Here is a 24,230-nt window from a genome sequence, read left to right as displayed (position 1 = left end):
CCAGCCACCATGTCTTATTTCCAGGTAGCGAAAATGAGTAAGGAGCACTGTGGGGTTCTCTGCCTCTCTTTAAGGAGCACTTCTTGGAGTCACACACAACACTTTAGCTCACCGACCTTTAGACAGAATTTGTCACATGGCCCCACTCAGCAACCAGGAATTCTGAGGAATGTAGTTTTTATTCCAGAAGAAGGAACACCGGGGTGTGTGGGGGGGAATAGGCCATCTCTGCCCAATTTTGCCATCTGACACATTGTCATGTAGGTTGATAGAATAATACACATAAAACTTTTTCTTTTTTTAAAAAAACTATTTTATTTATTTATTCATGAGAGACACAGAGAGAGAGGCAGAGACACAGGCAGAGGGAGACACAGGCTCCATGCAGGGAGCCCGATGTGGGACTCGATCCCCGGTTTCCAGGATCACGACCTGAGCCTAAGGCAGATGCTCAACCACTGAGCCACCCGGGCGCCCCACTGAGTGGCATTTTTTATTTGGATATTTATTTGCCAGCGGGGATTTACCAGGCTGGGCACCATGGATAACTTAACCTCTCTAAAAATATGGGCTTAAATTAAGGGAATTCATAATTTTGCTCTTGGATGATGTATACCAATGTGGGAGATTCCACAGAATATTATATTCAGTTAAAAAACAAAAACAAAAACGGGATCCCTGGGTGGTCAGCGGTTGAGCGTCTGCCTTTGGCCAAGGGTGTGATCCTGGAGTCCCGAGATCGAATCCCACGTCAGGCTCCCTGTGTGGAGCCTGCTTCTCCATCTGCCTGTGTCTCTGCCTCTCTCTCTCTCTCTCTCTCTCTCTCTCTCTCTGTCTCATTAATAAATAAATAAAATCTTAAAAAAAAAAAAACCCTAGTATATGAAAGAGCAGGTGGTGTGACCCAGTTACACCCACTTTCGAAAGTTACGTTTATACACTGAGAAAAGCCTAGAACAAAACAGGCCGCCAAGCAGCTCCTAGGATTGCTCAGATGCGTGCTTATGAGAGATTTCTGTCTTCTTCATGGACTTTGCTCTATTTCCCCAGCTTCTCACGTTACAGACACGTACTAGTTAGTGTTCAGCGCACGGGATCCAGGCCACGGCCAGGCAGGAGGAGGCGGCCTGTACCTCCGCGCCCTGGGCTGACTTTCAGGCCTGGGACAAGCCCCAGGGGCCCCCGCTGCCTTGTGCCAGCCGGACCAGGAGCACAGCGGCACCGGGTCACGGGAGGCCACACGCGTGGCCAGCGTCCCTCTGCCAGGTTCGCAGGAAGGAGCCCTACACCTGGGCCGCGCGCCTGGAGGCCGACTGACATCTCAGACACGGCAGGTTAGCAAGCAGGACCTTGTGCTAAGTGGTTTCTCCATTTTCCCAGACCCCGGGCAGGAGCATCCCCTCCTGAGAGCTGTGCTCTGCTCTGTCCCCGAGCCGGCCGTATGGGTTCTCACGGACTCGCACAGGGCCCGGGGCTGGGACACAGGGGGCCCCACTGGGCAGCCCGACACCGGGTGGGGATGGTGCCAGAAGGCTGGGCTCTGGATCCAGCTCCGGGCCCCCACCTGTACAGCGGCAGGATGAGGCTACGCTTCCCTGGCTCTTCCTGCTGAGACGGCGCAGGCCTGTCCCTGGGGTCAGAGTCACTAGATTCAGAGCCAGAGCCCCTGGCCGCTCCGGGGTGGCCACTCGCCTTCGTTTAGCTGGAAGAGCTACTTGGTCACCCTTCTGAGCCCCTTCTCTTTTTTTTTAAGATTTTATTTATTTATTCATGATAAACATAGAGAGAGAGAGAGGCAGAGACGCAGGCAGAGGGAGAAGCAGGCTCCATGCAGGGAGCCCGACACGGGACTTGATCCTGGGACTCCAGGATCGTGCCCTGGGCCAAAGGCAGGCACTAAACCACTGAGCCACAGATCCCCTTCTGAGCCCCTTCTTAACTGACGTTTCTCCAACTGTGAAGGACACACTTCCATTCCCTTCAGCCAATTCTCGCGGCCTGTGTCTCTGCACACCCTGCGCCCAGGGGTGCGGTGGGTCCGGTGCTCTGGAGAAAGCGGACAGATCACAGAGGACCAGGGTGCGGCCGAGGTAGCGCCACCCAATCTGTGAAGCAGGTGCTTCTGCACCTGCTGGGCAGTGAACGCCCCCTGACCGGCTCAGTGAGCAGAGGAGCCCTTGGCACCCAGGGGCAGAGGCGTCCTTCCCCGGCAGGCGTGCAGCTGGGGCGGGTGCGGGCAGCCCTGCTCCTGGGGCCACCGGGCCCAGGCCTCAGGAACCGGCCTCCACGCTCTGGCTATAACCTCTGATGCACAGATGAGGACGGGGGTAATAAAGACAACCCTGCTCGTGCTTTCACTGTCTCTCAAATAAATAAATAAATCTTAAAAACAAAAAAAAAAAGGACAAAACACTTTGGGAAAAAAACAAGCCAAGGGACATGAGCCTTCAAGTACGGTATGGGGGGCGGCATTTGGGGAGGCCCCATGATGGCTTCAAGGTCTAAGAAGCTCCTAAGGCTCTGTGATGTGCACTGTGGTGTAGAGCTAACCCTCAGGTCCTCGGGGGCTTGTGGGTAATGGGTGGAGGGCAGGGTGGGCCCAGGGGCTCTCCCCCTCCCCTTCCCCATCCCCTCTCTCTCCTCTCCTCTCCAGCAGATTCCCTGATCCTACCAGTCCACTCAGGCCAAATTCCCTTCTTCTCTCCGTCTTTCCAGCCCAGAACCCCTGGCCACTGCCAGGCTCAGGGACAGACTGCCTACCTCTATCCTCGGGGACAGAATACCTGCCTTACCTGCCCTCACCTCCTCCCTGTCGTGCTGCCAGGAGTGTGTCCTTCCCAGCCTCCCCACATCTGTTCCTTTAATTTACTCAAGCTATTCCTGCCAGACTCAGTTTCTCCTGTGCTCACCGGCCAGCTGGCTCCTGCAGACACAGGTCCCCAGGTCCGGGCTCTCCTCCTGGCAGTGCAGCCCTGCACCCTGGGCCCCACCCCACCCTCTCTGTGGCCCCCAGTCCTGCTCCTTTCACAGAACCACCCCCCCCATCCCGGGTCACACTGGTCTCCGGCTGCCCAGAGCCCTACTGCGGGGTGTCCTGCATTTGCCTCTGGGTCTCATCCCCACTGTGCTTCCCGGGTGCTTCTCTGCTTTCCAGAACATGTGGTTAGTGAAGATGAGGCCACGTTGGGGTATGTAGGCCCATAATCCAATGTGATTGGTGTCCTTATAAGAGAGACAAACACACAGGGTGCAAACAGCATGGGACGACAGGGGCAGAGATTGGAGGGATGCATCCAGAAGCCAAGGAATGCCAAGAATTGCCAGCAACCACCAGAAGCTGGTAGAGGCAAGGGAGCTGGACTTCTCCAGGTTTCAGAGCGAACGCGGCTCGGCCGGCACTGTGATTTCGGCCCTCTGCCCTCCAGAAGCATGAGACAATAAATTAGGTTGGTTTGAGTCAGCAGCCCCAGGAAACTAAAGCAACTGGCCACAGGGCTTCCCTGGAAGGACACGGCGTCAGCCTGGTGGCAGGAGCTCGAGCACCGGGAGCGGGAGCCATCTGCTCATTCACCTTACCTGTGCCATCGGGACCTTCCGAAGGCCGTACCTGCCGCCTCCCCTGGTCATTAGCTGCGCTGGACACACCAGCCCGTGGCTTGATGGCTCACCCCACACTCAGTCCGGGACGTCTAACTCAAGTTCACAGTCACTTGGTATCTTCCACGGCCGACGTTCAGCCCGGGAGCTGTTTCTCAGTGAAGGACCATTACTCGCTGTTGGGAGTGTGGCTCTGCTGTGCAGCTGGGCGTCTGTGCTGCCAACCCTTCCTCGGGGCTGGCCTGGGTCCTCTGGTCCATCACCTTCTGGTCTGCATAGACACTCAGGGCACCCTGGGCCTCGGGGTGGAGGAAGGGCTGCATAGGACACTGTTTACTCTCCAGACGGGTGTTGTGGATTCTTTTTTTTTTTAAGATTTTTTTTAAGATTTATTTATTTATTTATGATAGACACAGGGAGAGAGAAAGAGAGGCAGAGACACCGGCAGAGGGAGAAGCAGGCTCCATGCCGGGAGCCCGATGTAGGACTCGATCCCGGGACCCCAGGACTGCACCCTGGGCCAAAGGCAGGCGCAAAACCGCTGAGCCACCCAGGGATCCTCCCTTTTTTAAAGATTTTATTTATTTATTCATGAGAGACGCACAGAGAGAGGCAGAGACACAGGCAGAGGGAGAAGCAGGCTCCATGCCGGGAGCCCGATGTGGGACTTGATCCCAGGACCCCGGGATCACGACCTGGGCTGAAGGCAGGTGCTCAACCGCTGAGCCACCCAGGCGTCCTGGGAGTTGTGGATTCTTTGCTCCACATCAGGGGCCCAGCTCCCTGCACCGAGGCCGGAATCAGCTAGAAAGACTTCACTTGCTCTCGCCACAAAGGAGATGTAATACCTGTTGTCTCCAGAATCCACAGGGGCTCACCATGCTTTGCGCCCCTTTCTCAGTGAAGACTCCAGGGTTCATTTTGCAGGGGAGATGCCAGGCAGTCCCAGGAACTCTGCTCAGGCAGGAGGGGTTTATCATCCCCTCGGGCGCACAGGTGTCTTGCTGACCTGTTTGGACGATCCCGGTACTTTCCGCTTGGCAGGTGCCTGCTGCGCGCTGTTATCCGTGTCACGGTCCAGCCTGAGGTCTTCTGCGACGATGAGGGGTTCGAGTCCCGGTGGATGATGTTGTATAGCAGGGAGCCAGAGGGCAACCCTGCAGCGCCAGAACTCTGCAGGCCCGGCCAGGTAACGAGCCACCTGGTGCCGGCTGCCTGTGGGGCTGCAGCGCACCTTTCCCGCATACATCGCTGCTCAGAGGTGTGATCACTGCCCATTTTTGCTCCAGCAAAGAGGCCCCGGGAGAGCGTGGCTGCAGGTGGAGACCCCACCCAATTAAGCTTCGGCAAATCCCCTGCAGTGCCCTGGGACCCTTAGGTCGCTGCGAAGCCCAAACCAGATAGAATTTCAATCACTGTCTCTGTCTTTTTGAGGCTCGACGTTAAAGACGGTATCTCTGATTTCCACAGGGATGTGGCAATGCTTTGACACTTTTTGCAAGGAGAGGGAGCTTCGGAGACATCCGCTTTGCTGGGTTTTACTGTGAGCTGGGAAGCCAGAGCCAAACCAGCCAAATAGCCCAGAAATTCCCCCAAGGCCCAGAGTCCTGAATCCACAAGGCCCATGTATGATGGAAGCTTTCAAAAATATGTTTTATCCTGACTCCTGTAAACCAGGGTCCAGACCGGTGGGCCGTAGCCACTAGACCCTACTAACGGGTCCTTGGTCATTAGAGCTCAGGATTAGTGTCAGATAATCCCCCCAAAGTGTTGGTGCTTCGTTGCCCACTCCATGGTTCCCCGTTAGGGCCACAGGTCGCTCGGGAGGCGGTTGGGCAGGTTTACAACGTTAACCTGTAGTGTCACTGACCTGCAGTGTTAACTCTGGGAACTTCCTCAAGAATTCCAGGAACTCTGAGGCCTTCGGGGTGGAGGAAGCACCGTGACTCTCCACCCTGAGGAGTCAGGCCGGGTCTCTGCTTGTGGGGCTGGAAGTTTCTTCGGTCATATGGATCAAGGAGGCTGGACTTTAGCACCAGTTTGTGTACTTAGGTCCTGGGACTCCTGTGATCAGTGGAAGACTTCTGCAGGCCGGCCCCGTGATCGCCACTTGGTCCTGCTGCACATCTCAGGAAGACGTCCCCTGGCCCCTCAGTGTTCCCATCACCCCCTCTGAAATCAGAGAGCCCTTCTCAGGGCAGCAAACCTTAGGCTGTCCCAGCAGCCCCTGGGGATGGAGAGGGTGGATATTCACTTCATCTCTCTTCAAGGACACTGATGATAACTTTGACAACTCCTCTCAAGCAGGTAAAGGGACTGTGTCCACCTGGGGGTGAGGGGGGGCGAGGGGTGGAGGAGGGGACGGGTGTTGTGGATTCTTTTTTTTTTTTAAGATTTATTTATTCATGAGAGACACACAGAGAGAGGCAGAGAGAGGAAGAGGAAGAAGCAGGCTCCATGCAGGGAGCCCGATGTGGGACTCGATCCCGGAACCCCGGGATCACGCCCTGGGCCGAAGGCAGGTGCTCAACCGCTGAGCCACCCAGGCATCCCCGGAGCTGTGGATTCTTTGCTCCACATCAGTGCAAGGAACCTCGGAAAGCTTCCTTTCCTTTATCTTGGGCTCGCACCGAGTCCACGTTCCGGTCCGTGGCTGAGCCCAACAGCCCCACTCTCAGCTCACTCCCTGCGGGTCTCCCGAGTTTCGCTAAGAGCAGCTGTACTAATAAATCAGCGCTAATATCTCTCAAATCCATTCTCACATAGATTCCCTGAGTTTGGGATTAAATAAACAGGCAAATACTGGGGGTTTGGGTAGGGGAAGGTACATACCCTCCTGTTTCCTGAGGATTGGGCTCCTCTCTGTCATCTTGCATGGTGACAGGTGGACAGGCGACAAGGGCTGCCGAGTGAGGAGGAGATGAGAGGTCCAGCTTTATCAGCTGGGAGGGGGCTTTGTGGGCTCCGGGGCTTTGGGAATCTCAGCAACATTCCCAAGGTGCCCAAACTATGCCCAAGGTTCTGGCACTTTCCTTTAAGAGACCTGGAGGGGCTAGGAGTTTGCTCTGTGTTAAAGTCAGACTCTGTTTTGTTTTGTTAAAAATGAAATGTCAAGTGAATCCTTTTTTTTTTTTTTTTAAGATTTATTTATTCATTTTAGGGGAAGGATGGGCAGAGGGAGAGACAGAGGTACAGAAGCAGACTCCCTGCTGAGTGCAGAGCCCCGGGCGGGGCTCGATCCCATCACCCTGAGATCATGACCTGAGCCGAAATCAAGAGTCCGGCACTCAATCAGCGGAGTCCCCCAGGCGCCCCTCTGCTCAGTTTTGAGTGACGTTAGCCACGGCTGCAAAGACAAGCTCTCTGATTCTGTTAACATGCCTTAAGCCTCACTGCTTTCTCCAAACTCTGCTCATAATTAAGAGCGGCAGCCCGCACGGCTCACGCCCTTCACACTGGTTCACCCCTGCGGCCACTCGGGCGACCGCCGCTGGGCTCCGAGCCCTTCATTCCAGGTGACCACAGGCTGTGACCTCGGTCACTGTGGCTCCACTGTGGGCCACACTCCCGCCTGTAATGCTGGCGGGGCTGCTCGGCCTGCAGCCCTAGCCAATGCCAGATCCCTCTTCCCGAGGGTCTGCTCTCAGGGCGCAGACAGCAGAGGCCACCGTCGCTAGGAGACGGAGGCTCGGAGCTTCTGAGGGAACAGGGGCCAGGCTGGATGTCACCACCCAGGAGTAGCACCCATGGGGGAGACACTTAAGGGCTTCCCGAAGAAACCTGTCAGCAGGCAGTCTTGTCCCCCCATTGGGGCATAGCCCCAACCTGGCGTCGGAGTCCCGGGCCCAGCTCATGGCCTCTCTCTCTCTCTCTCCTCTCTCTATCTCATTCTTCATGCGGCCTCTCCAGTCTGGGCAGGGGGACAGCCAAGCCGCAGGCACGGACAGGCCGACACGGAGGGACGTGGGTGGGCAGGACGGCTGCGAGGCTGGAGGGCAGAGCCCGGTCCCCCGGGGATCACAGACCCAGCGTGGGGAGGGAGGACCCCCGGTGGGGGATCCAGGCCTGCAGAGGCCCCCGGGGCAGGATGAGCCCCGTGTGCCCTTGGGGCCTGTCCAGGGAGGCAAGCACCCCCCTGTCTGCTGCGACCCTTCTTGCCCTTCCAGGGACTGGACGCAGGGCCTGCTCGTTCTCTCGTCGGTCACCCATCAGAGATGATCTCGGGGACAGCCCCGCGGAGCGTGAGGAGCCACGAGTCAGCAGGGCCTCATCCCCTGCGGCGGCTTCTCTGGGCCTCCCCGCTCCCCCTGCCTCCTGCACCCCCACTGATGTGCCCTGTGCTCCTCTCTGGGGGGCCCGGGGGCTCCCGTCAGACAAGCAGCCACCTGCCTCTCCCCCAGCTGCCCGGGGCCCCCCCTCTCCTTCCCATCTTCAAGTGGCTCTAAAGCACGGCCTGTTCGGACGAGGCCAGGCGCCCGAGGACAGCAGTCTCCGCCGTTAGGCAGACGTGGGTTCAAATTCTGGCTCTGCCTCTGCTCACGGGCTCTATCACCCCAGGCGAGTGACTCAGCCTGAGTCCCAGGTGTCTGACCGAGAAAAGCGGGGAGCAAGGGACGAGCGGCAGGACTGCTGTCGACAAGAAAGGAGCCGCACCCGTGCAGTGGCTGCCACCGTCCCACCCACGGGGCAGGTGGTAATCCTGACGACACGTCTGGATAGTCTCTTCAGCCCTCAGGGTGGCTCTAGGCCCCCTGCTCTGATGGAGAGGCTGAGGCTCAGGCACCTTCTCCAGGGTGGAGGCTGGAAGCTCACATAGGCCGTCTGGCCCAGGATCTGCGTCCACTCCTGCCTGGAGCTTCTCTGTCCCCACCCAGGTGGGGCCTCCAGAGACACTGTGGTCCCTCCTGGCCTTAGGCCACTGACATCTGCACATCTTCCCTGGTCCCTGCTGGGTCCCACCTGGCCCAGCCCTTGCCTGCTGCAGAAGCCCTTGGAAAGAACACCCCTGCCACCTCCTGACAGATGCTCAGCGAGGTCACAGAACCCACGGGAGGGCAGATCCACCTGGCTTCACGCCGCACTTGGTGTCTCCAGCCCACGTGCTTGGTGCCCTTCGCAAGGTGTCAAGCTCACGGCCCCGACGCACCACCTTGAAGAAGCAGAGCATCCCCAGGTTGCTGGCCTGTAGCTGGCCCATCCTGGGAGACCTAGGAGGCGGGGGTGCTGTCCCGACTCACGCGTGGGGAACCCAAGGTCGAGGGAGCTCTGAGCCTTTGCCAAAGTCACACAGCTGGTGCCGACCGAGGGCCTTCCTGCCTCTTGCTGGTCGGCTGGCATCTGTGCTGTGCTGCAGAGCCGTCTTCCTGCCCAGGCCCTGCGCTGGAATCACGGGGGCGGGGTGGGGGGTGGGGACCAGATTCTCATCCCACTAAGTCAGGGTCTCTGGGGCGGGGCCCATGCATTGGTGTCGCCTTTTCAATCCCCGGGGGATTCCAGCGTGCAGCCTTGGTTCCCGGCCCTGCCATTCCCACGGGGAGCGGGATTACCCCGAATCACGCACCGGCTTGAAGGCTTGAGAACAAATCGTGCGTGTGGAGGACGTCTCTGGAAAGACTGGGGATAGATCAGGGCCAGAGATCTTTTGAAATCCTGAGTTCATCTGGGGACACGGGCCTCTGTCTAACCAGCTCAGAAACGGCCGAGCAAGACAAGACACATAAGCACGTAGGGCTTTGATGAGGACAAAAGAACTGGAATATTAACACAAGAAAGAACAACCCCCCCCCCCCCCCGCCCAAAAAAAAGAAAGAAAAGAACAAAGCCTCCTGGATTAAGCCTGCAGAGTGCACATTTGCTCCAAAGGCAGCCCCGGGAGGTTTCCATCTCTGGGGCGTTTCTCCTTGCCATGCTCTGTCGCCACATTTCAGCAGGAATGTTCTGGATGCAGGTCTCCTGTCCCCCTTGCTCTGGTCTGTGTGCTGAGACGACGCTGGGGCCTCCCTTTGACGCAGTTACGGAACGTCAAGCCCGCGGAGGCTCACTGGGTCCTTGCTGCCTGCCCAGGCCCTCGCCCAGCTGGCGGGGTCCAAGCGCTTGGTCACCACCGGACTCTCTTCCTGGGGTCTGCAGAGTGACAACCGCTGAGCAGAGCCCTGCAGGCCCCCAGGCCACTGCCACTTTCATGGAGGAAACCGCGGCCCTGTTGGTGGTTTGTGCAGCGCCCGGAGCTGCCCCCTGTGCTGGGGTCACTCCCTGAATCCCCTCGGTGCCACCCTTGCCCCCTCTGCTGTGGGAAGGAGAAGTCCTGACCTGGCCCAGTCAGAGGATGGGGGGGTTGAAATGGCCGGGTGTAGACGCCTGGGACCTGAAACCTGCACATCCCCTTCACAGAGGGCACAGACCTCTTGGCTTGGTCCCCGGGGCCGTTTCCTTCCTGGGGAAAACCTCTGTCCCCAAAGGTTTGCTCTGTAACTGTGCACAGGGTACCCTCCTAACAGTTGTCCCAGAATGTGGGTGTGGCCTGCTCCTGCCGCATAGACGCTTTACCACCTGCTGTGCGAAGACTCAGTTTCTGCTCCTGAAAACCAGAAACCATGTACCGTAGACGGAGGGGCGCAATGACGTCGGACTGTGAAAGGATCCCCCAAAGGTGGGAATGGTGGTGGGGAGGCCACCAGCCTCCTTTCCCAAACGTTCCCAGAGAGGCAGTGGGGGCCAGAACCTGAGACACACGAGGCCCCTCGCTCACCTCTGGACTCTGGGTTTGGCCCCAGACAGACCTCAGTTCAACGCTGAGCTGGGGCTCTGACCTGCTGGAGGCCCCAGGAGGCCCCCTCGTGCCCTGAGCTGAGCTGCTGATGCCAGAAGGAAAGCTGGTCTGGGACTGAGAAGGAAAACCAGGATGGGAGGCCCAGAAAAGAGAAGGGCCGGCAGGAAGGCCACAGATCCAGCCACGGGCACGGTCCCCCGGGAACTCCCTGAGCTTCGAGGCTGTGGCTGCTAACAGGTGTCCCGTGTTTGTCCCCTCCCTCCAGGGTACGTGCTGACGTCCACACTCCTTCCCAGCTGCCTGCACCCTGGTGGCCCTGCTCCTTCGGCTGGCCTCCTGGGCACGCGGCAGGACCTGAACGGGCCCCGGGCCCCTCCGTCTTCCACCTGGGGCACCTGGACAGCGTTCAGGCCTGCCTCGTCTGCTTCCTCCCGGCAGTGATGATGTCAGGTCAGGCCTGCTCTTGCAAGGAGAAGGTCAGAAGGAGCATGCTCACACCAAGGATGGGCCAATGGGGCTGACCAACAGCCCTTGGGAAAATAAGGAGGCATTTAGTTCACTGTCAAGTCCAGGGGACGGCCCAGCCTCCTCCCCCAGAGGCTGCAGAACGAGCCCCAGGCCCCCCCAACCCCCTGATTCTCAGCTTGCCCTCCTGCAGCTCCTCCTGCCGAGGACCAGGTTTAGAAGGCAGAGGCCCCTGCTCACACCCGAGATGCTGACCCAAGAGGTCGGGGGGCGGGGCTGAGGGGCCTGGAATCTGCATTCCTGGCAGCCCTGCGGGGGTGCAGAGGACAGTGGCTCATCTATGAACACAGGCTGCAACGCCAAGCAAGGGAGTAAGACCTGACCGGGTCGGATGCCCGCTCTGACCAGGCCCAGAGAGCCTGAGCCCTGCCCTTGAAGGAGGACCTGGCAGGCCAGGGGTCCCCAGGGGGCAGTGACCATGGTGGGGCTGTCTTCCTGGGTGTGCGGCCTGGGCCCTGAGCTGGTTCGAAGCGCCATTGCTGCCATTTTGCAACGTGTAATAATTTCTGAACAAGGGCCTTACATTTTTATTCTGCACTAAAGGTAGAGACAGAAAATACCGAGATTGGTCTCTGGGCCTGGTTTTTGGCAGGGCTCCTAAAACCCTTGTCATGTCTAAGTGGTAAGAGCACTAGCACATCTTTTGTTCTAATACTTGGGCTTTGACCACAGTCTGACGCAGAGCTCCTAAACCCCTTGGATTTTCTGGGTGAATGCAATGTCCTTGCTCGAAGGTGAGTCTCGGTGGGCTGCCGGATGGGACCGGTCACCAGACACCGGGCCATGATTCAAAGGTTGGAATTGTCCTGCCTCACCCTCTCTTTTCCATAAAGGGGAGAGGGGTGGGGATGGAGTTTATGATCAATCGTCCTTATGTGATGAAGCCTCCATGCAAATCCCATGATTGCAGGGTTCTCAGAGTTTCTGGGCTGGTGGCACTTGGAGGGGCTGGGGGTACACCGTGTACCGAGGGAAGCCCCTTCCCACCACCCTCACCCCACATGCCTCTTCCAGCTGGACGTGCACCTGTATCCTTGGTCGTATCCGCTTAGGAGAAAGTGGTATGTGGCACCTAGGCTGTTTTCGTGACTTCTGAGAGCCGTTCCAGCAAATTCATCGAAGGAGGAGGTTGCGGGAACCTGCCGTTTGCCGCCAGGCGGTCAGAAGCACAGGTGCCCATCTGAACTGCCATTGGTGGCTGACATTGGTGGCCTGGTCCTGTGGGACCGAGCCGCTGACTTGTGGGACCTGATGCTCTCGGCAGGTGGATGGTGTCAGAATGGAGTTCAGCCCCGGGGCCTCCAGCTGGGCTCAGATGTGTTGAGCGGAGCAGCACTGTGCAAGTGGAGGGACCCAGGAGGAACAAGGGGGGGCTTTCCTGAATTACTGAATGTGTCTGCAAATTCCACAGCTGGTTCCAGCCGGGTTGATGAGGGGCCTCGTCTACCCTGCAACCCTCTGCAGGGCCGGGTGTGTTACCTCGGGGAACGGGGAGAGACTCAGAGAGAAGGGAGTGGCGATCCAACAGCTGGAGGCCTGGCAGAGCAAAGGAAGGGCCTGGCTTGTCTAGGGCAACCCTAAGTGGAAACCGAGGCTGGTGGCTGGTTGCAGGGGTGCGGGGAGGCTGTCTGAACATCAGAGCAGCTGCGGGCTGCAAGGAGCTTTGCCTCCTGACACCCGCTCCACACACAGGGGGATGTGCCCTGGCCTGGAGACGCCTGGCAGAGAGACACGGGGACCTGGATTTGCCACTGGACCATCCTGCCCAGCACCCTGAACCTCCGTCGAAGGACATGAGTTGTGTCCGGTGAGGGCGCCGAGAGAGCACCATCCGGGCATCCGGGGGAGTGATGACACCCAGGTCCCCGGTGCACACAGCGGCCCCTTGCCCGGGCTCAGGCTCGAGGAAGCGGATCACCTGACTCTGTCTTCACAGTCGGCATCTGGTGCATGTGGTCTCCCCAACGTGGGAGGGAGGCCCCAGAGTGGGCGCTGGCTGGGCTGGGCCGAGCAGCAGCAGGCAGGCCTCCCAGCGCACCCTCGGGTGCAGGCACCTCCCGGCTGGGCCTGGCTGCACCCTGGGACTCAGAGGGAGAGGCGCCTCCTGTCCGGCTCCTCCTCGCCTGTTAAAGGCAGAGCCGCTCCCCCCACCTCCCCAGTCCTGTCCCGGCCATGCCCTGTGACAAACCCACGTTCGCTGGCTACTCCATGTGGCTGCTGGCTTGGCTCCGTTTCCACTGGAGGTCCAGAAAGAAGAAAGAAAGAAAGAAAGAAAGAAAGAAAGAAAGAAAGAAAGAAAGAAAGAAAGAAAGAAAGAAAGAAAAGGGCCTTGCCTGCCCCAGCCTTTGCAGACACACTAACAGTGGAGCCTGCTTGTTTGGCAATTCCTTGCCCTAGAACCTAATACTCTTCTGGCTTTGAGCTTTAATCTTGTGTCTGGAAAACCTTTATTTCTGAAACTGGTGACAGTGATTGTGGCTCAGGCAGGGTATTTGAGAAGAGAGGCCATGCAGGCAGGTCAGATCTTGGGGAAGGGATTTGTAGAACGAGAGGGGGCTCGTCGCTTCATTTCTGGATTGAGTCGGTGCTGGTTTGCCCAGGATTGGTTTAGCACCAAAGTCCCCCCGGGTCACGCCAGCCCTGTGGCCTACAGAGCGGGGCTCAGGGACCTCAGCGTGGGTGGGTGGGTCACCCCCAAGGACAGGGCTCCGAGGGCCCCTCATCCTCCCCCACCCCAAGCCCTCATGGGCAAAGCCGGCTCGGAGGCCCCAGCCCCACCGCCAGCGCGAGTTCAGAATAGCAGATTCTCTTAGTCCATTGGTAGAAAGTCAGAAATAAAATCAGTCTGGTGCTCGGTCAGGAATAGACGAGTAAACCAACGAACGGAGTACACAGCTCATAGATGCGAGTGGGTTGAGAACCCTGGCTCCTCGTTTGTGCAAAGTTGGGCTGGACTCCTCGGTCTTGTAGCACAGCTTAAACAGAAGACTCCGGATGAAATAATAACTTCAATCACAGGCCTAATACAGGCGTACCCCGTTTTATCGTGCTTCGCAGATCCCGTATTCCTTACACATTGGAGGTTTGTGCCAGCCTTGCATCCAGCAAGTCGACCGGCGTCATTTTCCCAACAGTGACTCACTTTGTATCTTTGTTTCACATTTTGGTCAGGAAAGATTTGGTAAGTACTTCAAACTTTTTCATTGTTATCATATGTGTTACGGTGATCCGTGATCCGTGATTCAGTGATTATGACCTACTGAGCGCTCGTGTGATGGCTAGCAACTTTTGGCAAGGAAGTACTTTTTAATTAAGGTTCTTACGTTTATAGACACAGCCCTGTTGCACACTCAAGAGACTACAGTCTAGTGTAAACATAACTTTTACATGAACTGGGAAGCCAAACATTTCATTTGACTCGTTTTATTGCAATATGCGCTTCATTGCAATAGTCTGGCACGGAACCCACAATATTTCTGAGATATGCCTGTAGAAGAAAAATATAATAGGGAATATGGTTAACCTAGAGATTGGAAAATGCTTTCTAAACAAGACCCCAGGGATGCCTGTGTGGCTCAGTGGTTGAGCGTCTGCCTTTGGCTCAGGCTATGATCCCAGGGTCCTGGGATCGAGTCCCACATTGGGCTCCCTGTAGTGAGCCTGCTTCTCCCTCTGCCTGTGTCTCGGCCTCTCTCTCTCTGTCTCTCATGAATAAATAAATAAAATCTTTAAAAAAAATAATAAAAAAAACAAGACCCCCAAAGCACACACCATGGGTAATAAAAAGATGAACAGACTCTGCTTACCAAGCCCACCCCCTGTTGGGACCCCAGTTGTCCTTCCCCCACCGCAGCTCAAACACCTTCCTTCTCTGGCAGGTCCCAGCTCCAGAGGAAAGCGGATCACCACACATTCCTACAGAGCCCTGTGCCTCGATGGTTGTATCCCCACTTCCTGGGACAAGCCTCTCAGCCCTCGGGATTCCGAGTGAGTGTGTCTTGTTTCCCACAGTGATGAGGGAGTCCTGAGAGTTTATGATAGGAGATGACTCAGGACGGGGTCTGGCCACACCAGAATGACCAACTGTGTGAGTAGAGGCTTGGGGCTTAAGCCACACGGTATCAGACCTGCCCTGGGAGGCAGGTTGAGGAATCGGAGGTCGAGGTCAATCCCACAACCAATGGTTCAATAAGTTGTGCCTACGTAATTAAATCCCAATAGAAGTGCTGGACACTGAAGCTCGAGTGAGCGTCCCTGGGGGGCAGGACTGTTGGAGTGTTGTCACACTGGATGCGAGAGGGATGGTGACCCCAGCGATGGTGGGAGCTCTGCACTCAGAGCCCTCCTGACTTCTCCCCATGTGCCTCATCCTCTGGCCAGTTCTAATTTGTATTTTTGGGTATAATATGGCTGTAACCATCGAGTATGGCACTTTCCTAGTTCTTTGAGTTATTCCAGGGAATTATCAAACCTGAGAGAGTTCATGGGGACCTCTAAATTCGTAGCCAGCGGCTCTAAAATGGTGATCCCGGGGACCCCTGAACTTGTGGTTGGTGCCTAAGGTGAGGTGTATCTAACCTTGAGTTTGACTGGCCCCAGGGAGCTCGCCCCCCAGCTGGCTCCCTGCCTCCCGTGTCTCCCTCTCTCTGGACCATCCTCCAACCTGCTGTCAGAGAGATCTTCCCAAACCTCAGATATTACCTGGCACCTCCCTTGAGCCCGTCATTGACTCCCGTTTTCTTGGGAGGCGAGTCAAAAGTGTGTGGTCCCACATGCAAAGGCCTATGACCTGGCCTCTTGCCAACCTCTCTTCTGCCCAGCTCGACCTTGGGAGATTTCTTTCGGGTTCTCACCCCACTCCTTCTAGTTTCTGGAGCCTTATTGTCCTAACATCAGTCATCTCTACTGTGACCTTCAAACTTCAGCCTGCATTTCACCTCCTTTGACCCTTTTCCCTGTGACTCACAACTGCTTTCAGTGCCTCTCTTCTGCTCCCAGCACCTGCCACCACGTGTGACACTGACACCTGATAGGGGAGTCGTCTGTTTGCCCTTCTGGGCTGATGACTGAACTGTAGGCTTCACAGAGCAACCGCATCTTCCCAGTCCCTGCAGCATCTGAAACCCAGGCAGCTCCCTGTACATGTCTGTGGGGTGAATGGGTGAATGAATCACTCAGCCTCAAGAATCCTCACTGACTCAGTTTTCCTAAGAGAGTAAGATTTACAAACATTTATTTCTCAAACTGACACCATCAGAAGGTTACTCCTGCATGCAGTATACAGGGAGCCTGCACTCGCATTTTGCCTGACATTTTGTCTTTTTTTAGCCTTCTGGGACATTTGCAGATTACTCGCGCCCAGAACAGTCATTATGGACATATGAATTGTACGGCATCTGAGTTTAATTAAAGTAACTGTCTCCAAATGGAGAAATGGCTTCAAAATGGTTCAGGAAAAAAAAAAAAGATCCTAAAATTGAAAATAATCCTAATATAAAACCCAAGTGGACAATGGATATGGTATTTGTCCTCAGTCCCTGACACAGAGTTCCTAAAACCCCGGGAATCTCCTGGATAAGAGTGTGTTTTGTGGGACACCTGGGTGGCTCAGTGGTTGAGCATCTGCCTTCATCTCAGGGTGTGATCCCAGGGTCCTGGGATCGAGTTCCGCATCGGGCTCCCCGTGAGGAGCCTGCTTCTTCCACTGCCTGTGTCTCTGCCTGTCTTTCTGTATCTCTCATGAATAAATAAATAAAATCTTAAAAAAAAAAGAGTGTGTTTTGTGTATATGCTAATGACATGACCCAAAGGGCGCTAGAAAGTTCCAGGGTGGGTGCTGATCAATAGAAAGACCCTGCCATAATTAGAGGGTTTGAACTTGCAGTCCCTCCAGGGAGGGGTGAGGCGCTGGAGTCCCTTCCCCAGCAGCCAGCGAATCGGTCAACCACAGCTGTGTAATGAAGCCTCCAGCAGAACCTCTGAAATGACGGGGTTTGATGAGCGCATGCACGTTCCGGGAGGGTCGCACACCCCAGTTCCCCGGGGTCAGGGCTCCCATGCTTCAGGCCCTTCCAGACCTGGCCCTGGGCTGCTCCTTTCTACCTGTTGTGATAACAAACCGTGATGGTAAGGAAGGCAGCGCCCTGGGTTCTGGGAGGCATTTTTGTGAGTTGTCAGCACGGTGGGAACCCCGGCATTGGAAGCAGCTGGACAGAAGTGTGGGGGCCCCGTGTGGCTAAAGAGAGACTCCGGGGTGGCTAAAGTCTGAAGCGGAGGTAGTCTTAGGGGGCCGGGCCTCTCGTTTGGGGGTGTCTGACGCTAGCTCCAGGTGAACAGCATGAGAAGGGAATTGAATTGAGGCACCTGGGTGGCTCAGAGGTTGAGCATCTGCCTTCAGCTCAGGGTGTGATCCCGGGGTCCCAAGATCAAGCCCCGCATCGGGCTCCCCACATGGAGCCTGCTTCTCCCTGTGCCTGTGTCTCTGCCTCTCTGTGTGTGCTCTCATAAATAAATAAAATCTTAAAAAAAAAAAAAAAGAATGGAATTGAATTGCTGGTCACGAGCTGGTGTCAAGGACACGGGGAATTGGCTGTTGGTGTGCAAAAGCAACGCGCAATTCGCGTCCGCAGTGAGGTCAGGATGCAGCGCACAATAGGGTGCAGAGCTGATAAACACCCAGTGAAAACAATGCAGATCGAGCCTGCCACGGCAGCAAATCAGCCGGTTTTGAAAACCGACCCGGGCTCTTTGGGCAGGTAGATGGGTATCTGCGGCCCTTGCCCACGAGAGACCTTCCTCCAAGGCTCCGAGGCCCTGGACTGCGTGACGCGTCTCCTGGGCAGCCAAGCGTCCCAAGCCCCGGGGCACCTCCGCACCCCCAGACGTGTGTGTGCAGCGCTGCTCCATCCGGGTCCATCCAACCTCTCGCAAACCTAAGGAAATATGTTTAGAAGCTTCTTTCGAGTTCGACTTTAATAGAAAAAGCCTGGGAGGGATCCCTGGGTGACTCGGCGGTTTAGCGCCTGCCTTTGGCCCAGGGCGTGATCCTGGAGTCCCGGGATCGAGTCCCGCATCGGGCTCCCTGCATGGAGCCTGCTTCTCCCTCCTCCTGTGTCTCTGCCCCTCTCTCTCTCTCTCTCTCTCTGTCTATCATGAATAAATAAATAAATCTTAAAAAAAAAAAAAGAAAGAAAGAAAAAGCCTGGGGGGCAAACAGCTTAACTGGGCTAAATAATGGAAGAGCAGGTGACAACGAACACAAATGCGTCCCTTCCCCCCAAACACTGCTGGAAACGCCTAGAGAGCCCTAGGGAACATCCGAACACTCATTCAAAGGCTTATTCTTTGGGAAGTTTGCTGTACAATTGGATCAAACTACAGGTAACTGTGACTGTATCTGGAAAAGATTATGTTCCCATAAACGAAGTACACAAAGAACTACTTTTTTTTTTTTTTTTAATGAGCCACTAAAGGAACGTATTTTCTCAACTGTAAATGACCTCTTTAAAACAATGTGTTATTGAAATGCTCTGCAAGTTAGCAGGGCTGCATTTTACTCAGAATTAAAAAAAAAAAAAGAATTCAGGACCAGGTTACAAAGATAGTGAAGCAGGGAATTCATTCCTTTCACTGTTGAGGAAGGCGAAGGGGTCGATGCCAAAGCGGTGCCCCCGAGGATCAGCGGCTACTCGGGTAGAAACAAAACCCTTAGACATGGTACGATCGTTTGCATTTTTTTTGCGATGACAGAGTGAAAAGAGAACCTTTGGTCCCTCGAAGATCTAATGGTGATCTTGTGACACAACAGCTAAAAGGCCCATTGAGCTGCAAACAAGCAAAAAATCCAGGGCCCCAACTTCGTGACCCTCTCTGGGATGCAGGTGACCAGCCCCCGGCAGGTGCTTCGGCCCCAGCCGCACAACCTGTCCCTTCAGAGCAAAGAGGACATTCGGAGAATTCCAAGAAATTGCTTTATCTTGCACAGTTGAGCATTTTGGAAAATATGTTTGAAAATGTTACCGCTGTGTGATTGATTGATTGATTGATTGATTGATTTGGTGGAGGGTTAGGGCGAGCTGGCCATGCAGTCAACTGAAGAGTTTCCGTATCTGCACGGTTTAAAAATCTGAGAACAAAATTCTCCAGCCGGCATACGCACCGTCCTGACGACGAGATTTGGTGAACTTTGAACACGTTTATTAAAAATGCAAAACCTGCTAAATAGTTGGAGCCAACAACAACAACAGATGACAACGGGGAGGAGGGAAAGCTATTAGCCGGGGTTTAACAACAACAACAAATCTGCATAATCAGCGGGTTTAAAAGAGGAACATGATTCAGCCCGAGTAAACAGTGAGGATCTGTATTCATTCATCAATTTGTTTTTCGCTACCATTTCTTTATTTCACTGCTCAGTGAAGAAATAATGTCTTCAAGGTCCGTCCGTGCTGGGCGTGGGTCAGAAGTGTGCCCTGCACGCTGAGGTCGCTCCAGACCCTAGCAGGACCTTTTGCTGTTCCAAGCAGGTGGGGGTATCGTCTCCCAGTTGTGCCCAACACGTGCCTGTCTCCGACCCTTTCTACGTTCATTCCATTTCTCCCTTCTGGAAAGTTCTTCCTTTGTTCTTACCTATTCCTGCCCTGCTCATGCCTTGGAGCTCAGCCCAAACCCGACTTTCTTTGGGAAGCATCCCCGGATGATCTAACCCAGCAGGGAGCTTTCTTGTCTCCTGGGGCCCCGTGGCGCACCTGATCTGACCCAGCACACTGGGCATTAACTCCGTGGGCCCCTTGCTTCACAGCCCCGCAGCCGGCTCTTTCGGGAACACTCGACATCGTGTTTCCCCCGGTACCTCTGACGAGCTCCACACCGGGCCACGCACGTAGCAGGTGCTCGATCAGTACGTGAAAACGTGTGGAGCACAGGATAATTTGTCCTCAGCATCCCCTGCACATTCGGATCTACTCAGTAGGCACTCACCGTGCCTGCCGGCCCCGTCTGGGCAGACGCAGCTCAGCCCTGAAGGCCCGGAGGCACCACTTCCAGCCGGGCCACTCACTGGCTGTGGGACCTTGGTCAGACTCAGTTTCTTCCTCTATGAAATGGGCAGGCACCTTGGGCTCACCAGGGTCAGTGTGCGCAGCAGCTGGACACCACGAGTAGCACCTTACGCGGTATCTGTCCCTTACAGGTGCGGAGTTCCCCCTGGTGATGTACTCGGCTACGTCCCACGGTCAGGGGCTGCTTCCCTTACCCACCCTGACTTTGGGTTCTTCCCGTGAAGCTGGCCCCAAAGCTCGGTGTTTTTAGCCTTTTCTTATGGGAGCCCAACTTAGTAGCTGCAGAACTAAATGGAGTGTGGAAATAAAGGTGTTCTCGAGTCTTTTCACTGTGAGACATGCATGTCACTCCTCCTGGGCTCCCGGGCCGAGGCGACGGCCTGACATCATCCCCAACCAAACCACACGCCCACCGCTGCCGCCAGACTCTTATTTCAAAAAGAAGTAAAGAATTGGGGGCAGCCCAGGTGGCTCAGTGGTTTAGCGCCGCCTTCAGCCCACGGCCTGATCTTGGAGGCCCAGGATCGAGTCCCACGTCAGGCTCCCTGCATGGAACCTGCTTCTCCCTCTGCCTGTGTCTCTGCCTCCCTCTCTCTCTCTGTGTGTCTCTCATGAATAAATAAATAAAATCTTTAAAAAAACAAAAAGAAGTAAAGAATTAGAAATGAAACTGAGTGTAGGGCAGGGGCTCCTGGTCTCGGGGCGACAACGGTGGGTGCTGGCACCCCAGACCTGCCTGGCACCCTGAGGACAGGAGTGTCCGATGTCTTCTGGTCAGAACCCCCCAGAGCTGCGTCCTCAGGGCCACTGGAAGCTTTTCTCACCAGCGTCCCCTTGTCTGGCTGACCCCACAGATGGAAACGGGTCCCAATCCCGGAGAAGGTTGTGAACAGGCATTCCCGGGTTTTTATGTCTAATGACTAACGGCTTCTTTTTTTAAGAATTGATTTTATTTTATTTTTTAACATTTTATTTATTTATTCATGAGAGACACAGAGAGAGAGAGGCAGAGACACGGCTGGATGGAGAAGCAGGCTCCCCGCGGGGAGCCGGATGCGGGACTCGATCTCAGGACCCCGGGGTCATGCCCTGAGTCGAAGGCAGAAGCTCAACCTCTGAGCCCCCGGGCGCTCAAGAATCGATTTTCAATGTTTCCTTCTGGATGACAGAGGTCGGCTTTGAAAACATAAAAATAGGCCTTGGAAGCATGAAAACAATGCAGGTGTGTATGAAGGAAGATCTAAAACGTCCCCTGCGGCCCCCGGCTAGGGGGAAACGGTGGCTGTCAGAAAAAGAGCCGCTGCTCGTCCACGTCTAGAGCCCACCGAGGGGAGCCGGCCTCCACGCTCTGGCTCCTTCTGTCCCTACCAGGGCCACTGGGTGAGGGCGGCGTGGGGCTGGGGGGCTCCCCCGCCCCAGTTATCCCCGTGCATGCGGCCCCAGGCCCCACCGGAAGGCCTGCTGACCCCGGCCCTTCCTTCCTGGAGGCCTTGTCCTCCCTGGCCTGGGCCTGCACACGGCCTCCGGCAGAGGCTTCATTCAGTGGTCCCTGGAGGGAACCTCCCATCTGGAAAGACTAGATCTGAGAAGTGAGGTCAGCCAGACCTGTCACTGGCATCACCTGGGTCCGGAGGGAGCTTGGCATCCCTCACCAAGGGCCTGTCTGGAACCCAAAAGAGGTAATTTTTAGAACGAAAGCGGGAAGTGTCACTGGACACCGCAGGAAGTTGCCGCGTAGATTTTGTTACTCCCTGGCTCACAGGCGTCTAAAAGGTTGGATCAAATCAAATCAAGTCAAAACATTTACTATGTGCCAGATGCTGTAAATACAGAGACATGTGAGACACAGTCTGTCCCGTCAAGGGAATTCAAAGAGGTGGGTTTTGCTGTCAGTTGAATATATTAGTCATTCCGTTTGGCAAAGTGAGGCAGAAAGACCCAAAGCTGCATCCTCTGATGTTCCAGAAGGTCAGGCTGTACAGGAGCCCACAAAATCCCCGGGACCTGGGCCCCTCCCGGCTTCCAGAGACTCATCCCTCAGGTGTATCCTTTGTCCTCACAAGCCCAAGACGGCTGCTGGAATCCGGCTACTGTGCTGGAATTCCAGCCGCTGGGGAGGGGGCAGGAGATGAGAGGGGACGCTTCCTCCTTAAGAAACACTGACCCCCAGAAGCAGAACTTAGGACTTCTGTCATAGCCGCTTGTCCAGAGCTTGGTGGCATGGTGACACCTGGCCCAGGGAGGCTGGGCAGTGTGCTCTTTGTTCCTGGGGGTCATGTGCCGACATGGGGGATTTCTGCTGGAAGAAGGGGAGAAGGGGTTTTGGGGAGATGAAATTCTACAATCCCCAAGCCTAAAGGAAGTGGTGGTGTTTTGGAGGGCAGTGGCACCAGGAAGAAGCTGGGCTCGTAGGCCCCGCCAGGACGTGTCTAATGCAGCCCACGGGGCCTGGGTGCTCTGGTTGGTTATAAAGATTCTTGGGATCTCCAGTCGAAAGGCCCTGGAGGACCCCTAGTTCCCATACCTGCGGCCCCAGTGATGATGAACGCAATGTCGGAGCATGTGGCTGCCCCTCTTCTGTTTGAACAAACCCCTCAACAGGCAGTCATCACCCGCTAACGCAGTTTGCATTTCTTTGACTCATCTGGTTTTAAAGAATATTTTATTTATTTATTTATTTATTTATTTATTTATTTATTTATTTATTTGAGACACACACAAAGAGAGACGCAGAGACACAGGCAGAGGGAGAAGCAGGCTCCATGCAGGGAGCCCGATGTGGGACTCGATCCTAAGACCCCGGGATCACGCCCTGGGCCGAAGGCAGATGCTCCAACCACTAAGCCACCCAGGCGCCCCGACTCACCTGGTTCTTCGGCTTGGACTTAAACCGGCCGGCAACTTCCAGGTGGTAATAACTATGCAGCAAGCTGATGGGGTGCAGGTTCTGTGCCAGTGCTGGGGGGCACGGGGTGTGTACATGACTGCTGGTCTCGGGCGTGCGGGAGTGTGCTCACCTGTGGGTGAGCAGGGCGGGCGCCCCGAGAAGCCACGGCCCGCCACCCTTCGCAGCAGCACCCTTTCCCCTGCCCCGGGGGGAACTGAGTGAAGCCCAACACGACAGCTCTGTCGTGAGGGCCGTGGACGGGCAGGGCACCCCCAGCTTGGGTCCCCAGGCTCCCAGGTTGCTATAGGCAGTGGGGAGCCCCCAGGCTCCCCTGAAACAACCCAGCCCTTGCTCTGCAGGAACAGCAGGTCCACAGGCCTTCGGGACCGAGGCCCAGGTGGGGAGGACGCCCTCCCCAGGCATCTGGGGGCCGGAGGCTGGGCCCGGGGCCTGTGCCAGGCGGCCCACGTTCCCCAAGGCCTGGCCTCCCGGGTCAGGCGGCCTGCGTGCGCCCCCCTCCCCCCCGCTTTTTCCACATTTCCCCCGAGTCTTCCTTCAAACAATGAAGAGGAAGCCCTCCAGCCCCAGCTGTCCAGGATACACGTGTCGCAGCCTTTTTCCAGAGCGGGAGCCACTGCCCTGGGGGCTGCTGGTCACGGGAAGGAAGCCCAGCCCGCACGGCCAGGAAGCAATAATGTGGCATCACTGATTTCACGGCCGCGTTCTTCTTCAGGCCGTGAGAGAGGCTCGCTCGCGCCCTTCCTCAGACGCTGGGGTGCGGCCGGTCCCCGGGGCCGCCACCGCGCTCCGTCCAGCCGCAGGCGAGCCCGAGAGGCCGCAGGCCAGGGCGCGCGAGGCTCGGCGGCACCGGCTTGCCCCGCACGCACAGCCTGGCCCACCCCCAGCTGCGAGGGTCCGGCGCGCGCTCGCCGGGGACCCTCCGTTCCCTCCCGACTTACGAGGCAGGCGTCACCCAGCCTGTGGTGCGTCACCGTGGCGCCCCCAGCCCGGGCCTAGGCCCCTGTGTTCCGGACCCAGGGGCTCCAGTGAGGGCCGCACCCCCCTTGTGGGTTTGCGGGGGCTGCCAGAGCGAAGCACCCCACACTGAGGGGCTCCAACAACACACATTCATCATCACAGGTCTGGAGGCCGGAAGTCCAAGGTCAAGGTGTGGGTGACGTTGGGGCCTTCCGAGGCCCCCGCAGCTGCTCGTGGTTTGCTGGCCATGCTTGGTGGTCCTCGGCTTGGAGAAGCATCACGGGGACGTCTCCCTTCATCCTCACATGGCGCTGCCCCGAGCACATGTCCGCGTCCAAGTCTCCCCATTTATCAAGACCCAGTCGTACTGGATTAGCTCCCATCCTAATGGCTTCATCTTAATTTGATTACCTCT

The 24,230-nt window shown here is 56.3% G+C and overlaps 1 long non-coding RNA gene across 1 annotated transcript; it reads left to right on the top strand.

The window, feature by feature from the left end:
• The first annotated feature begins 1,096 nt into the window (after window positions 1-1,096).
• LOC144324720 (uncharacterized) lies at window positions 1,097-5,898 on the top strand. The gene is made up of 3 exons (XR_013390151.1): window positions 1,097-1,334; window positions 4,642-4,786; window positions 5,650-5,898. It is a non-coding gene; the product is annotated as an uncharacterized LOC144324720 (long non-coding RNA).
• The last annotated feature ends 18,332 nt before the right edge of the window (window positions 5,899-24,230 follow it).

The sequence above is a fragment of the Canis aureus genome, chromosome 12 (assembly GCF_053574225.1).
Source record: "Canis aureus isolate CA01 chromosome 12, VMU_Caureus_v.1.0, whole genome shotgun sequence".
NCBI lineage: Eukaryota > Metazoa > Chordata > Mammalia > Carnivora > Canidae > Canis > Canis aureus.
This window is presented reverse-complemented; position numbering and strand designations above follow the sequence as displayed.